Source organism: Mytilus californianus, unplaced genomic scaffold (assembly GCF_021869535.1).
Source record: "Mytilus californianus isolate M0D057914Y unplaced genomic scaffold, xbMytCali1.0.p SCAF_12, whole genome shotgun sequence".
NCBI lineage: Eukaryota > Metazoa > Mollusca > Bivalvia > Mytilida > Mytilidae > Mytilus > Mytilus californianus.
In genome coordinates, this window is record NW_026262604.1 from 53,351,778 (window position 1) to 53,370,073 (window position 18,296).

Genomic DNA, 18,296 nt, shown 5'->3' on the forward strand with positions numbered 1-18,296 from the left:
TTGGGGCCCTTTATAGCTTGCTGCTTGGTGTGAGCCAAGGCTCCATGTTGAAGGCCGTACTTTAACCTATAATGGTTTACTTTTACAAATTGTGACTTGGATGGAGAGTTGTCTCATTGGCACTCATACCACATCTTCTTATATCTAATAACCAGTACAAATACCATAGTATCATAGGGTATTGTAGTATATGGCACATACTACCATACCACTGTACCATACCATGTTTTACAATATGCCATTCCAGAAGTATACAGTAACCTTGGAATCTAACTAACTTGTATCATATCTTACCTACAGACCCCTAACTTTAGCTGTAAGAATTTCTATATCTTTGCAGTAAACATGGTATCTCTACTTAATCATTTTTCATATCATAAAACAAGTTATATCATAGAGATGCCATTACTTAGCTAAAAAATATTTTTCATGTAACCTGGTAACCATACATTTGCATATGAAAGTGTGGAATATTCAACAGTTACAGGCCTACAATATTTTTTTTAATTAATCATTCAAAACTTACAAATGATATAGACCTAGAACAAGTAATTTATTTTAAAAACAATTTTTTTAATCACTTTACTTTGAGCCTGTTAAAAAAGTTTTCTCAAACCCCCCTCCCTTTTTTCATCAATAATTTTTATTAATCTTAAATAATCTAAAAAAATGCACCTGCAAAATTTGTTTATACTACATAATTATATTACAATAGATAATTTGATATAGACTTAGATTTGACCTTAATGTTTCTGATGCCTATGGGATGAATTCTATGGGGGTCAAAGAGAGTCGTCACTCAATAAAGTTAAACACTCACATCTTTGTATGTCTTAATCAAGATGCATTTTTGAATCATTGAAAATCGTTAAAGAGTGCATATTTCATTTTATTATCATCTTTATGTAATTTCACATAAATAGCATGATTGTGCATCTTCAATTATTTTGGAGTCTATAATCTTTCAGAAAACCCTTCCAACATAGATACCTTCATTAATATGAATTTATAGATTCCATAACGAGTGAGAATGGGATACCCATATTAAACTCCAGTTATTCAATTTCAATATAATAATAAACTAGCCTATGGCGAGTTTAGTATTACTATTTAAATTGAATAACCAGAGTTGATATCAAGTGATATCCAATTCTCAATTGTTATTGAACCTATTTTTTCTTATGATCAATAACTCTTGTTATGTTAAATTAAAAATTCCACAAATCGTTGATCTAAATTGCAATTACAAGTATGACGTCATATGTACTCAGCCCAGTTCTTGAGTTAAACTTTAACATCAGACATTTTAAAACTTTTTGTACCCTTCAGAATGTAATAAAATTTGACGAAAAGAAGATCTTCAGGCAAAAATTGTGAGTGGTTAGTATATCATTGAAGAAATCACATATATGTCCATTGCCATGGAAGAAATGTATGTCATTTGAACCTTAGAAAGTCATCAATGACCTAATGAATAGCCAATGGAAATGTCATAATATCTTCTGGATAAGCCAATCAAATAATCACAGTTTTTGTACCACTTTTTTGTATCAAACTCCGTGCAGTGTACGTGATACAAGAAATATCTCTTCATGCAAGAAATAGATAACACACCACAACCATAAGAGATTTAGTCTTTTTATCAGCTAGTTTATGACGAAATTTTTTTTATCTGTGCACTTCTAAGATATACATTCGAAGGTCTAGTTCAGACATGAAACATAACTATTTCAGAGCTAAGCCCCACAGATATTTTTTAAACTATCAAGGTAGTTGTTTTATGGATATCTCAAAAACAAGTTTGAGATAGCTACATCAAGTAACATCAGACTAAAATGCTCATAGCCTTGAAGTATGCTTGATTCTAATCGTTATCTTTCCGTCAAAGATTTTGGTTTAAGACAAAGTTATATTACATCATTTGAGCACTTGTAAATGTAAATGTAATATTAATAAATGATAAAATTAATAAATTTCTGTACGTATGTTTGTAAAATGTACATAAGAATAAAGGTTTGCTTGCAAAATACAATAATTTCATGAGAAACAAAAGAGAAATGTGTTTAAAGCCAATCTGTTCATTTGTTTATCTTCTCATCAAATCAGTATGAATTTTGAGTCGTTTCGAAACTATAAAACACAAAATACTTGATGTGAGAATCTTGGAAAGTAGAAAAGAATGTCTGGCCAACCATTTAGGTCATAAAAGACGGCTTGAAGTAGCCTTCTTCCCAAAAATGTCAAGCTAGCACTATGATCTTGTTAGTTTTCAAAGATGCAGGGATCCAGTTGGTCCGTAACATATTTAAATAACATCAAAAGTCAGCGTAAAGTAAGCAAGTTTTTATGGTTACAGAAATAATACGAATGAAACATATTGAGAAAGTAAGAAGTCATTCTATTTCTATCAATGAAATCGTCATTCTTAAAGGTGACTGATTTGGAGTAATGACCGATTTTTAGCGACAGAAGGATAACATTTGTCACAAATCTTAAAACTGTCAGTAGGTCTCGAATGTTAAAGTCATATATTTTCATAAACAAGAATGTGTCCATAGTACACGGATGCCCCACTCGCATTATCACTTTCATTGTTCAGTGTACTGTGAAATTGGGGTCAAAACTCTAATTTGGCATTAAAATTAGAAAGATCATATCGTAAGAAATATGTGTACTAAGTTTCAATTTGATTGGACTTCAACTTCATCAAAAACTACCTTGATCAAAAACTTTAACTAAAAAACTTTAACTTGAAGCAGGACAGAGGAATGGACAGTCGGACAAATGAACGAACGGACGCACATACCGAAAAACATAATGCCCCTAGGTGGGGCATAAAAATGAGAAATAAACTGAAATCTACTTGATAGGAACCTCTAGCCTTTGTTAGTCTTGTGTTTTTTTAGATTTTGGTTCATTTGTATGTTTCTGAGTTTAGTGCAGTGTCCATTTGGATAAAATTGTATACCTTATTGTTTAGGGGCCAGCAGAAGCCCATCTACGGTTGTGGGATTTCCTTGCTGTGTTGAAGACCCATTGGTGGCCTACAGCTTAAGCTGTTTTTTGCTCTTTGGTAGGGTTGTTGTTTCATTGACACATTCCCTGTTTCCATTTTCTATTCTATCTAATTATCTTCAATATAATATATGGGCTGCATCTGATAGAAATCAGCCTTATGCAAATGAATATCAATACATCTGTTAACCTATTACGGGATGAAAAAATCTCTATTGAAAGTCTGTAACTGTTTGAAAATTGAGCTGCTCTATTTCGTATTTGAATGTTCCAAAATCAATCAAATTCTTATACATGTACATGTATACGTGCCCTATCATATATATATATAAGGTTGATTTCTATAATATTTGAACCATTGAACAAAGAAAAACTTCACTCTGAACTTTGTCTAGGCACGTGTGTCCACTTACATGTAATAATGATACTTTTGTATAGTACCTTCATAATTTGATCATGACATCCTTTGTACCCTTAGTTTAAGTACCACTTAACACTGAATGAGCATATCAAATTCTTTCGGATGTTGTGAGCATGTTTTAAATCTGTATAATTTTATAACACCATACACTAAACTTCTAATATATACATGAATGTAAAATGGCATCAAAAATGGGTTGCAGGACATCTTAGTGAAAAACTTTAAACTACTAGATGACATATTTTAAGAGCTGAAATTATAGCCCATTGCAGTGCATAATTGGTCAGAAAATTTCAGATTGAAATATAAAATAAAAGAATTTTTACTCATTTTTGTTCAGATCTATTTTTTCCATAAGGCAATAAGATGGTGTGGTAATTAATACATTTTTTTAAATTTTGCATAACTCTTATTAATTATCTTCTATTGTATCAAGGATTGATTGATTTATTGATTGGTGTTTAACACCACTTTCATTAAAACTTATGGATATTTTTATCTCCACTTACAGATACAAATATAAGTAATTTTGTAATTTATTCAGATTTTTAAACTGTGGTAATTTGAAGGTAAACAAAAGAAAGTAACAAATTTGATAGGGCAACGAGTAAAAAGACTAAAGGTCAAATTAATAGAGTACAAATTTTCCAAATATATATATATATATATATATATAAGGGAGAATTACTGATTTTTTCCCTTTTATTTTACATACCGGGTAATTAGATAAATTCAATTACAGCTGAAGAAACTGTTAATTTGCATTGTTTATTGAAGATTTATCAAATATAAGTATTAGGTCCAAGGACACAGTTATCGTCCTTTGGTTTTCGTTGTCTACGAATATAGTCCCTAGTGTGAACAGTGTATAACTCCCATTTTTATGATACACTTTCCCAATTTATTTCTTGATATTTTATGCATGAAATATTAAGTAAGGGGATGAAATTACATGTTAAAATAATTTGGGTGCTGAATCTTTATGTTAAGTAGTGATTTGGTCCAGTTAAAAAAGGTCAAAAATTAGAATGTCTGAAGCTGTCAAACTGAATTTTAGCCCCCCTTAACACAGAATTGTCAATATTTTGAGTTAGAGCTGGTAGAAGTTTCTATAATTTTGATATTATTTGTATCAATAGTAGTACACTAAACTGTGAAAATCTTTTTGAGATAGAGCAGGTGCGATTTTTTTAATTTGAATTTATTGTCTAAAAGAAATGCACTACGAAATAACTGTGTTCTCGGGCCTAAGAGATGAATTCCGTAAATGTAGATTCTGTACTTTGGCAACTTTCATGAATGGTTTGCTGGTTTCAATCTGTCAAACTCAAGAAAAGTAAAGGATTTACATCTTTGTTTGACAGAAATTCTGTTAAAATGTCCCATTTTGGCATTATACGGCTAAAATAAGCATTTTAAAGCAGTTTCCATTTTATGCCTAAGAGCCATGCTGACTTTCTATCTGACAGCTTTTTATATTCCTGATATTTGTGTTTCTATGCTTAAATCAAATTTAATTAACCATTTGTGAACTCTGAATCTAGAGAAAAGTAGATTATCACAGAAAAAATGTGCAGAATATTTGTATTTATGTCCCTGGTTAAACGGCCTGTTTGATGTATGTGAAATGTGAAGAGCTTTGTACATAAAATCTGTAGTCCATCACAAATATTTCACTAAATCTGTAAAAAAAACCACTTTACAATGATCAGTACACCCTATTCATTTCATATGCTACCATAATTTTCTTCTTTAGGGTAGTAAGTGGTTCAAATATATGCCAATTGAGACTAAAACTACATGCAAGTTTTCCATTGAAAAGTGAAAAACTGGTCATCAGACCATACTGTCTGCAAAAAAAAGTTGAATTCAAGAGTCTTTTTGCAATAAGACTTCTTGTATCATAACATCTTAGCATAGAAATGAGCAAAAAGTAACAAATTTCTATTTCTTATAGCCTCTGTGTGCATTTTTATATGTAAATATGGGCTATGGCCTAAATCGACTCTAAATAATTCTCAGTCTTACATGGCCTCAGACCATTTTATACTCATGTGGTATGCTTTTTGTAACTTTTCTTTACATTTAAAGTACATTTAATATATATGGAAGAATAATGTATTGTTAAAAAACTTCAAAAACTTCAAATTGGTTGAAAAAAATGCATGTTTATGTAAGGCTTCCCTTAATTTGAAAATCTCTATTTTCAGGCACAGGCTCATATAAATTTGACTTTTGAATAACTGTGATAAATCTGATAAATCAAATGAGTGTTCCGTTGCTTTTAATACTTATTATATTATATTCAAGAGTATTTAAAAAGCAAATTTTTGCAATATTTAAATTTTTTAGGCCAAAATCTTGACAGTTGAAAATATTTGATTTAAATGTCAAAAATAAACATCCAAATTTCAATATTAGAATGACCCTATAGTTTCTATAATATATATCCTATGGCCATGAAACTTGGCCAACTATCTTATAATTTCCTAAGCTTAAGTCATGCAAAGTTTTATTAAAATTGGTCAAGGTCAAGTTTTTCTATCCTATTAGGTCCAAGGACACAGTTATCGTCCTTTGGTTTTCGATGTCTACGAATATAGTCCCTAGTGTGAACAGTGTATAACTTGCATTTTTTTTTGATACACTTTCCCAATTTATTTCTTGATATTTTATGCATGAAATATTAAGTAAGGGGATGAAATTACATGTTAAAAAAATTTGGGTGCTGAATCTTTATGTTAAGTAGTGATTTGGTCCAGTTAAAAAAGGTCAAAAATTAGAATGTCTGAAGCTGTCAAACTGAATTTTAGCCCCCCTTAACACAGAATTGTCAATATTTTGAGTTAGAGCTGGTAGAAGTTTCTATAATTTTGATATTATTTGTATCAATAGTAGTACACTACACTGTAAAAATCTTTTTGAGATAGAGCAGGTGCGATTTTTTTAATTTGAATTTATTGTCTAAAAGAAATGCACTACGAAATAACTGTGTTCTCGGGCCAGGAAAGAAGAATTTCTTATGACCGTACACTGACCTAAAGTTGCTAATATCTATGTGATATTTGGTCTCTGGTGGATAGTTGTCTCATTGGTAATCATACCACATCTTCTTATTTTATATATTTACAATATACATTTGTAAAATCATAAGATGCACTTATCAGTTTGTGTCTTACACAATTATTTTATCTTTGTTTAATTTTTTACAATAATTTCTTTTGAACAAAGACGTTCCATAATAAAATACCTAAAGGAAAAGAAAAATAATGATTAAAAAATATGTCTTTTATTATTAAAGAAAACTTTTATCTCAAATTTGAACTGTGACTTTTATTCTGTCATACATGTGACTTTTACCTTTTTGTTGTACCTTCTCTTTGAATATCCAAGTGGCATAGATCTATATAGATCTATTTAGCCAATGTAAGCTGAGGTGTCCAATCCTATCTCCACATACACACGTATAATAAAATGTAGGAGGAGAATCCAAATTTAACAATAAAATACAAATTATTTCATTGTTTAGATGGTTAAAATAAAGAATAGGGACAGGGCTGTTAAGTCTTGCATGCACTGTTCATTTATGTGTCATTGTTTGTAACTTGGTCTATTTTCAAAAGATTTGGTTGTTGATGTGGACTATGTACAATTTACCTTTTTCTTTTTTGTAAATTGTATCTAAGCTTGCACACACGACTATATGATAGTATTTCATTAAAATAATTATGCAATTAATGAAAATTGTTCTTTTGATAAAATGTACTGTCAAATATTTGATGAATCCTCTTTTTCTATTATTTCTTAATACAAAAAAAAAAATATGTGTCAAAATATAAGCTTAACAAAACTTACCTGCTACTGTCCAAATAATCCACTAACTAGTATGCAATGTACTGTATATAGAGCCAAGAAGCTGTAAATTTCCTGCCACTCAAGATAAATTAAATAGACAAGCTTTACAGTGTTGATGAGGACAGCTGTAGACAGTTCTCCCTAGGACAACATCTGTAACAAGCAGATAACCAGTGCAAGTTCACACAGTGGAAAATATAAATATTTACAAAAATTAATAAAAATATTTATGTAAGATCTTAAACATGCTGTAATTGGAGCAGCTTGCATCATTGATTTCATGTTCTTATGTTCACTAGTTTTGCTGCATCCTCTTAGAATTATGATTTTTTTATCTACTGCTACATGATAGTGATCTGGAAGTCTTAATAGAAAATAAGAATGTCCCTACAAAGATCTTTGAAACTAAATTCTATGAATAAGAATAAGAATATCTATTGTTCTAATTAAAGGTCCTGCATGGACAGCATGACATTTATACACATAAAACGATACAATATGATTTTGTAAAAAAAAAGATTTTAAATTGAATTGAAATTTTAAATGTTCATATGTTAACATTTCTTACCGATATAACATGTTACTTTTATTATTCTTCCCTTAGTTTATTTATTTTGTATTTACATTGTGTCATGGGTCAAATTTATTTGTTCAGTGTATGTTCAATAGTGTTAATATGTCCTTTGATTGAGTTAAGCTATTTCAATTGATATTTTATAGTGTGTCTTTCTATGTTGTGATGTTACACTATTGTTTCAGTAAAAGGGTGAAGGTTTGGTACCATTAAAACGTTTGAACCCGCTGCATTTGTTTGCACCTGTCCTAAGTCAGGAATCTGATGTTCAGTAGTTGTCGTTTGTTGATGTGGTTCATAAGTGTTTCTCGTTTCTCGTTTTTTATATAGATTAGACCGTTGGTTTTCCCGTTCGAATGGTTTTACACTAGTAATTTTTGGGGCCCTTTATAGCTTACTGTTCAGTGTGAGCCAAGGCTCCGTGTTGAAGACCGTACTGTGACCTATAATGGTTTACTTTTATAAATTTTGACTTGGATGGAGAGTTGTCTCATTGGCACTCATACCACATCTTCTTATATCTATATAATTCTATTTTCTATAAGAAAACAGAATTTTGATGTTTGCCCTAGAACTTTGAAGTACTCTGTGAATTTCTATAAATATACACACAAGAAATGGTGGATTTTTTTTTATCATTCAAATTCAGGTATATTTCCATAATCGATTAAAATAAAGGAGAATGTGTCTATGGGCCACAGATGCCCCCGCTTGTAAATATGCATGAGTCAACTTTAAAAAATCATATCAGCAATGTGTAAACAAGTTGTACTTTCAAGAGTTTAAACTTTCCTGATGAAGGTAAATTCAAAAAAGTGCATTAAACACATTAAATTTATAGTGTTTTTTTTTTCATTGTATACAAAACTTTGCCACAATATTCTGGCTTGGAATGTGTACCACACATATGACAGTTTGTTTATCTCTATTATTTCTATACATAATTTTTGGAATAACTAAAGAAAAATAATAGCCCTGGAAAAATCTTTTAAAATTTTTTCCAAAAAATTATAACCTTCTAGCTCAAAAGGGATGAATAATGAAATGCATTTCCAAAATGTTTTAAATAAATTGACTACAGTACTGTAAAAAAAATAAAATAAATGTGGCACGTTTGAAAATGAAATGACTATCCATTAAAACCAAAGAAATGTAAGCAGTTAGTGTTCACTGTACAACCTTCAATAATGAGCACAACCATATAATGTAGGTTCAACTATCCTCCTTTTCCTGAATTAATATCTTTACTTTATTTTTATGTTCACAAAAATTAGTATCTACGGGTATTCTCACATTACACACCAAAAATCAGTGTGTAAAACATTCTACAGAAAAGTGTTCACCTTAAAAAATGTAGTAATTGCAGGAACAAACCAGAGAGAGAATGAACAGGGTAAAACATGAGGCCCTATTGGTGCAGCATAAAGCATACTGAAAATGTTAGAATCTACGAAGTTAGCCCTTCTTATCCTAGGACAAAACACAGTACTTACAGAAAAGAATCCTATTTTCCATGAACTATTATCGACTGGAACAAACTACCGGATAACATTGTAAATTGCACTTCAGTAGACTCTTTCAAATCATTAATTTCAAAACATCAATATTAACTCAACTATTACATCATACTTAATTATACAAAGCATTTTTTTTCATTTTTTTCGTATTTTTTAAAAATTGTATATATATCAATCTATGTCTTGTTGTTAGTTTCCTCCTGTGACATAATCTATAATTTGTTGAAGGCGGTCATTATATGGTAGAATAGAATAGAAATAGAAGAATAGACAAGTACTGAACTATAAACAAAGGCAAAATCTGCATACCAACGAAATTGTGAAATCTTTAAAAAGGTAGCAAAATAATTTTTCTAAATATTGTCCTAAATTTTCAGTTTCCATTAGCCTTAAATAAAAGTTAGCATTATTTTAGAAAGAATATGCTCCATCCAGTCGTTTATTTACGGTAGATGTACCTGCCTGCTGTATAACATCTGGAATATTGCAAATATATCTGTCTTTATCTCTGATCACACCAAGGTTCACAGCTTCCTTATGCACCTGCAAAACAATACTAACTGACAATATCATTAATTCTAAATAAAGTGTTTTCATCTACATCTGAACAGCTTGTAAGATGTTATGATATGTATATTAATTATATAACTCATGCTGAAGGTTTTGAAATAAAAAAAGATAAAAAAAAAAAAAAAACATATCAATATTATCAATACATGTAATATAGACACCCAAACTAACATCACTAAAATTCTGTAATATTTTTCATGTGGAAAAATTGTCTATTGTTCTAGCCAATGACCCCTTTACTATATTTATGATGAATAATGCAAATTTATCTTAAAAACAAGAATTTGCATCTCATTGTTAAGTACATGATAACTCCTTATTTAGACATTTAAATATTGCTCATAGAATATTTAAATCACACATCATTTGATCTTTGAATCAGCCAATGCAAGGTCAAAATAAAATTTGTGGGTCAATTGTGATTGCTGCTGTTAGTGTAAAAATGTTTTGTTGACTAATGTTCAATGCCTCACCAATTGGGACTTTTAACTTGTTCCATGCCTCACCAATTGGGACTTTTAACTTGTTCAATGCCTCACCAATTGGGACTTTTAACTTGTTCAATGCCTCACCAATTGGGACTTTTAACTTGTTCAATGCCTCACCAATTGGGACTTTTAACTTGTTCCATGCCTCACCAATTGGGACTTTTAACTTGTTCAATGCCTCACCAATTGGGACTTTTAACTTGTTCCATGCCTCACCAATTGGGACTTTTAACTTGTTCAATGCCTCACCAATTGGGACTTTTAACTTGTTCCATGCCTCACCAATTGGGACTTTTAACTTGTTCCATGCCTCACCAATTGGGACTTTTAACTTGTTCCATGCCTCACCAATTGGGACTTTTAACTTGTTCCATGCCTCACCAATTGGGACTTTTAACTTGTTCCATGCCTCACCAATTGAGACTTTTAACTTGTTCCATGCCTCACCAATTGGGACTTTTAACTTGTTCCATGCCTCACCAATTGGGACTTTTAAGTGAAGGTGGTAATTAGAGCAGTTAATTCCCTTTGCAATACATTTTTAAATTAGTGCATGTTTGAAATCTATGACCTAGAGTGATAGTACATCATGACTTTCTAGCTTCTATTTTTTTTTTAGTGTTCGGTGAGGAGAAGGGGTGGGGGGGGAGTGTATCAATAGACAAATGATAGATTAGTATTGTAAAAAAATTAGTACAAGTAATATTTCAGCATGTCTTTTGATTTTGGGTTTTTTTTTTGTAGTTAAGTTGCTGTCTTATTCATAAATATTAACCACACATCAACTTTAAGGCTAAAAGTCCAGCCCAACAACAACAAAAAAAACCCAAAAAATCAATTATATAATCCCCATCATCTAAAACTTCTCATGAATTACTTCCATCTAAAAATTTATAAAAAAATCTTCTCATTTGCAACCTTTTAATCTTAATAATTTAAATCCCTGGGATGTGTTTTAGTTGATTTTAGTCTCTGATGCATGATTTTTTATCATTGTTTTTGACTTTTAACTAACTTTCAGTAACTGCGAGTACTCTCAAATTGTACTTTCGTGTTAATTTGACCTGTTGATACAATTTGTAATGTATTTTTGCTATCTAATGTTTACTTATTCAGTATTATATCTAGTCTCACTATTCTAAATATATACCACCTTTTGGTAAGTGTTTATAATGACCATAAATTTTCACTTTTGTTATCGTACTAGGAACAACAAAATTATTTATGTTGTAAAAATTATTTCCATACTCCACATGTTTACCTTACAACAAAATCATTTTTATTTACCTGTGTACGTTATTTTATTTGGCGGCATTTTGTCCAAGGTTGTGGTTGTCTTTTTGATATTGTTTTACATCTAACCCCCTTGTTTTATTAATTTTGTATTCACATTGAGTCATAGATCAAATTTATTCGTCAGTGTATGTTCACTTGTTTTTGTTAATATGTCTTTTGATGAGTTTAGCCATTTCAATTGATATTTTATAGTGTGTCTTTCTATGTTGTGATGTTACACTATTGTTTCAGATAGGGTGAAGGTTGGCACCAATTAAAACGTTTAAACCCTCTGCATTTGTTTGCAACTGTCCTAAGTCAGGAACCTGATATTCAGTGGTTGTCGTTTGTTGATGTGGTTCATAAGTGTTCTTGTTTTTTATATAGATTAGACTGTTGGTTTTCCTGTTTGAATGGTTTTGCACTAGTAATTTTTGTGGCCCTTTATAGCTTACTGTTTGGTGCGAGCCAAGGCTCTGTGTTGAAGGCTGTACTCGACCCGTGGAGAGTTGTCTCATTGGCACTCATACCACATCTTCTTATATCTACTTAATACAAAACAATATTGCTTATTTGGAATCTGATATAATCTCCTCAAATTATCACATAAACAAGAAATGTGACCGACAGATGAAGGCCGTTTCTATATTATCATTGTGGAGGGGTTAAAAGAACAAATATATCACAACAATAACTGTGTTGGGTGCCATTTTACATAATTCTAAAAGAGCAACATCAGCAAAGATCATTTGGTCCCAGCAGGCCCACTAGACTTAATATAAAAATTTGGAGATGTAGTACAATAGCCAATGAGGCAGCTATCCAGAAGAGTGATTTTTTTTTAAATCCAAATTTCTGTCTTTTTACATTTGATGTGACTTTTACCTTTGATCTTAAGACCTCAAAAATGATATTTTATTCAACACAAAAATATTCTGCATGTTTCAACCATATAACTAGGTTACTAACATGTTGTCCAATCAGTCTGTTTATAAACTTCTTTGACCTTGCAACAATAAAATCAAAAGATGTCCCATAAAAAGCATTATTGACCCTAATTTGGTTAATATAAAAATAAGGAGATGTGGTATGATTGTCAATGAGACACTGACAACTATCCACCAGAGACTGCGTTCAAATGAAGTTGATGTAAGCAATTATAGGCAACATTAAAATTATTTTCGGTCCTCTAGTAAGTGTCGTACAAGAGACACGTTTTGTGTGAGACTGTTTGGTTGGAAGGGTATTTTCCTGAATAAGATGTTGTGATTTGCTTGTAGATTTGATTTCTTATTGACAGTCTTTGAAACAGTTGAACATACAGAAACCCAGCATCATGTCTTTTTGGCGGGTAAAAAATCATTGTAAAACGGTGTCGGAATCGTGCGATTTTCCGTTTCTGGTATTTGGGTTATCTGTCCACATACCTTTATTTCCCATGTTAATTTCCATTCCTCCCTGGGACTTTATACTAGTTAATATCTTAGTCCAAGTTCCTCGATAACAGACAAAAAGTCACTTGCGTAGCTCTCATTGGCAATGAGGCAATTAATTGCATCACTAAATTTTTGACATTGAAAGAATAAGAAACTAAATAGGATGAAATAATATAAACAATTTGTATTTTTAAGTAGGGTGGATATCGAAATTGTCGTAGTCACAAACAACCTCTTCTTATTTTCTAAATTTATGGCATCACCGAATCATCGGATACTTAAAACCGGGACTTAACGAGATTCACTTGTTGCCGAGTATCGAGTTGTGAGTTACGAAAGTCGAGTTGCGAGTTACGAAATTAGATTTGCGTGAAAATGGGGAAAACTATCTAAATTTTTTGGTGCACCTCTTTAACATTTTTGAATGATGATTGCTTATACAATTGTATACAGTATTGTTGATTCTTTTTGTTGTTTGATTCTCGTATGAAAAAAATATGAATGGATTGCTTACATCATATTCACTACGCAAAGTATTGTTATTTTCTGAAGAAACAGATAGCCTTTTGAAATACAGCGGATGGCTTGTAGTTTAATTATTATTAAGTTTCATAGCTAGCACCGTCATATTAAACGTAAACGGAGATATCAACTAAACAATAGAACATTTATGTAAAAGACTTCTTCTGCAGATTTCGTTAAGAGTGGGCTCTTTGGGGCAGCTGCAGAGGTAATATTTGTTCGGGACCCCAAAATTTATTCTTTGGCAGTGACCCTAAAAAATTGTGGACGTTTAAGTTATAGATGTCTACATTGGCTAGAGGTGAAGGGGAAGGATGAGCGCTCATAAAACCTGTTTACCCCCCCCCCCCCCCCCCCCCCGCATTTTTGCGTCTGTCCTAAGTCAGGAACCTCTAGCCTTTGCTGGTCTTGTATGTTGTTTAATTTTGGTTCATTTATATGTTTCGAGGCATAGAATGGCGTCCATTTTCTTGATCTAGTGTACATTGTGTTTCGGGGCCTGCTCGGGACTGCCTCTGGGTGTGGGATTTCTCGCTGTGTTGAAGACCCATTGGTTGCCTTGGGTTGACTTGTATATTTTGGTTGGGTTGTTGTCTCTTTGACACATTCCCTGTTTCCATTCTTTATTCTATACATGTAGCTGTCAAAGATACTTTTGTAAAAGAGACAAAAGACACAGTTTTGGAATATGTAACTTCTTTCTAAAAAATGGGTTAATCATACAAAAATATACAATACCCAGCTGATATCTGAAACTACAACATTTGTATCAACGCTGCATGCAGGTAAAAAAAGGAAACTTGTGACAGACAAGGCTTCCGTGCTCATACTGTTAAAAAACACACGCCATAACATTCCTTAACACTGTTCCTATATTTTTGGTAACAGCGGTATAATAGCTTATTGTAGAATAACGTCTTTCCAAATTAAAAAAAAAATCCATATTATGATCTCGTATGCCAGGAAGTTACCATAATACCATAGAAAGACATCTATAACATGCTTATTTTTGCGTTGTAGTATTCAGATATACATACATTGAACAACTCGATTATTAACTATTTGGTATATGCACTATCCGCTTTGGGTTGAATCACAAAGTTAACAAAATTCAAAATTATTTAATTTTTCACATAAAACACATAACATATCACTGATCACATTTCTGACAAATTCATGAGATATTTTCCTAAGTTAAATGTGCAATTGTGCCTATATCACACTAAACCTTTGCGAAAGACGAAGAGTTAGCACTTGGTATGCTAATGAATATCCTTTATTCAAGCGTCACTGATGAGTCTTGTATAGACGAAACGCGCGTCTGGCGTAGACAATATTATAAGCCTGGTACCTTTGATAAGTACTTACTTAATTTAGGCCTTACACAGTGCCATATTCAATGAGATGTCGATAATTAAATTTTGCAAGTATATATTATTTGTCTACATGACTTATTTTCTTATGCTTGATTTGTTCAGTACGGTATACATTTTGTCTTATATCTACAGTATATCCTGTTTTATTTTAGAAAATGAACAATGTCGCTCTCATGAATGAAATTAAAGCAATATATAGACTCTTATAAATAAGTATCACATAACTCTTTCAAATCCTGCATCAAAATACCGGGACCCTTCCTCAAGAAGTGTATAACTAAGTTCGGGTACATGTATGCTTTGTTTATTAAATGCGAAGTAAACCTGAAAATTCTGTTTAAAAAATCAGACGACACGACCGTTTATATATATATTATATATATATATATATATATATATATAATTAAGAAATTAGAGAAACATAATATTTTTGTAACTCGCAACTCTACCTTCGTAACTCGCAACTCGACTTTCGTAACTCTCAACTCGATCTTCGGAAATCGCAACTCGACCTTCGTAACTCGCAACTCGACCTTCGATCGTAACTCGCAACTCGACTTTCGTAACTCGCAACTCGACTTTCGTAACCCGCAACTCGACTTTTGTTACTCTCAACTCGACTTTTGTAACTCGCAACTTGTAACTCGACGATAAGAAACCCGCGGTTTTAATCGACCTGAGTAAAATATAGTGCAGCAGAAATTGCCTAGTACCCTATACTTATACGTCACCTGGTATCAACTGCATTCAAGTTACCTATGATGCTTCCTTGTTTGCTTTTGATACAGGTAGGAAAGAGACATTTACACACATTTTACATGCCTATGGTCCATAAGGTATCGCCCCCTGGTGTCAGCTGCCTTTAGGAAACAATAATACTTTCCTATTTGATGCTGACACAGGATGAGTCATAGACATGCTTAACTTCTACTTTCTTTTTGGCTAGTTATTATATGTTTAATTGATCCAACTTATTGTATAATATACATATATGGATATCTTTTTTTCTTTTTCCTTTTCTTTTTGGGCTGTTTGTTTGTTATCTATATCAACCACACTTGCATTAAAATGCATTTGTATTTAAAAAAAAAATTATAGATTCTTTATCTACATATTCTTTAAGAACTTAAATAGTTCTCATTAATCTTTTTTTTTTTATCTCATTGTATGTATTGTATTATGAAAATTATTGATGTTGTAATGTTTATGCCCTTTGGGGCCCATAATTGGAAATAAAATATCTTCTTCTTCTTCTTCTTCTTCTTCTATCCCGGCTTTTGTTGGATTGTTTGTGTTGCTCATTCTTTATTTTTCTGGTAATGTTTGGTGGATATATATAATTGTTTGTCTGTCCCGCGTCGTTTTCTTTTAGACATTGTGTTGTCTGTTTTACTTCGCGATATGGGTTTTGATTTCCCTTGATATTTATAATTTAGAACTGACGTATATATGTCCCTATTAAATTCATTTAATGGGTAATGCATATCACTATCTTAAAAGACAAATGTGAACCAGGGGCGGATCCAGCCATTTATAAAGGGGGGAGGGGCTTCCAACTATATGTCCCCATTTAAATGCATGGATCGTCAAAAAAAGAGGGGGTTAGTCCGAATTTCAAGCACTTCATCCTAGTGCACCATTTTTTTGCTGAAACTAACACGGGATTTATTGTTGATTTGTTCTAAACCTGAATATCATGAAATATTTGCCGCTGGATGTTAAGCAATCCAGAAACCAATTGTCGTTATATACATAAATACTGTATACTCATTTCAATTTGCAGCGTTATTTCTTAAAATACCCTCCCCAGCAGTAATATTGTGGTCGGCAACTAGCGCTGAGGTCTCACTAGATTGATTGATTGATGATTGCTTTACGCCGCATCAGCACTAAAGATCACTAAAAGGCTATATCGCAGCGATGGTCTCACTAGAAATAAGGGTTAACCGACGCCAAGAAAGAAAGAATATTTAATTAGTTCGACTAAACGATAAGTAAAAACCATGCATAATAATCTTCAGAGTTAGTAGCAAAGATGATTTAAAAAAAAAAACAACATTTGGCTTGACGGTATGATCTAATGAAATGTTTAAATGTTCACAACGTAAATAATGCTATTAAAAAAGTGTCAAACTTTTAATTATTGTGGGAAGATGGTAAAATAATCCATGTCAATCCCAAGAATAAACAATTTTGGTATAACATTACTTGTTTTAATGTTCTTTGTTGAACGAAAATTTCTTGATGTTCATGTATTCCAGATTAAATACCCCTCCTGAGCAGAGAGATCGAGACTTGTACCGCAGAATGATTATTTCCTTTCACGGTAGTTTTATTATTTTTACCCAATATGGATCTGATATTGATAATTTATACAGAGGCGGCTGAGGATTTTTCTGGCAAAACTGTGAGAACAATTACGAACGATGCAAGCGAGACAACTCTGATCTGCCTTTTGATAATATAAAATTAAGGCGATATTATGTGGTATGCACAGATTAGCAGCCTTATGTATAAAACAACATGTATCTTTTATGATTGTATTGTATAAGTGTATGTATAAGGTGTAAACATTTCAACAATTAAAAACAAGATAACCAACAGCTTGATTTATACCAAAACAAAGACACACCAAATTTTAGTTGAAAGTGTGTACATCTATGAGTTCTACAATATTCTTATTATAGCAAAAAAATAAACATGTAATAGTAAATTATCATCAACTTGTGCAATGTTTTTCTGCTTTATATTTTCGGTTAAAATTTTCTATGTATATATAAAACATTACTCCCTTTAAGGAATGACTGTAATATTTTTTTCTGTCTATGAAGAAATAACATCAAAAATGTGGTGCACGCTGAATAACCCGCGTAGCGGGTTATTTAAAAGTGTGCACCACATGTTTTAGGTTATTTCGAATAGACAGAAAAAATATCACAGTCATTCCTTATAATCTAATTCTAAAGTCCGTTTTTAAGGAGTAAATTTTGAAAAAAACGTTGGTGACGTCACGGTCACATGACAAAATTATGTCTATGAGCTGATAGACAAAACACTTTCAGCCAAAACGGCAGTCAGAAGACGTGTTACATCCAAAATTAAATTATATAACAATAATGTTATAACTCACTATGAATTTAAGGTTTTCTTCATCAAACACATTTTTTGAATGATTGAAAAAATTATACACTTTTTCCTTCGTTTAAGAGTGGTTCTCTATAAGGTTTTCCAAAATCCATCATAGAAT

The 18,296-nt window shown here is 31.8% G+C and overlaps 1 protein-coding gene across 1 annotated transcript in view; it reads right to left on the reverse strand.

Moving 5' to 3' along the window:
- LOC127722004 (hydroxysteroid 11-beta-dehydrogenase 1-like protein) overlaps positions 1–7,453 on the reverse strand; it is an 81,415-nt gene extending 73,962 nt beyond the window's left edge. Inside the window, exon 1 of the mRNA XM_052228863.1 lies at positions 7,292–7,453. The gene's annotated coding sequence lies outside the window, so the exon portion shown is untranslated. The remainder of the gene's footprint in view (positions 1–7,291) is intronic.
- Positions 7,454–18,296: the final 10,843 nt, after the last annotated feature.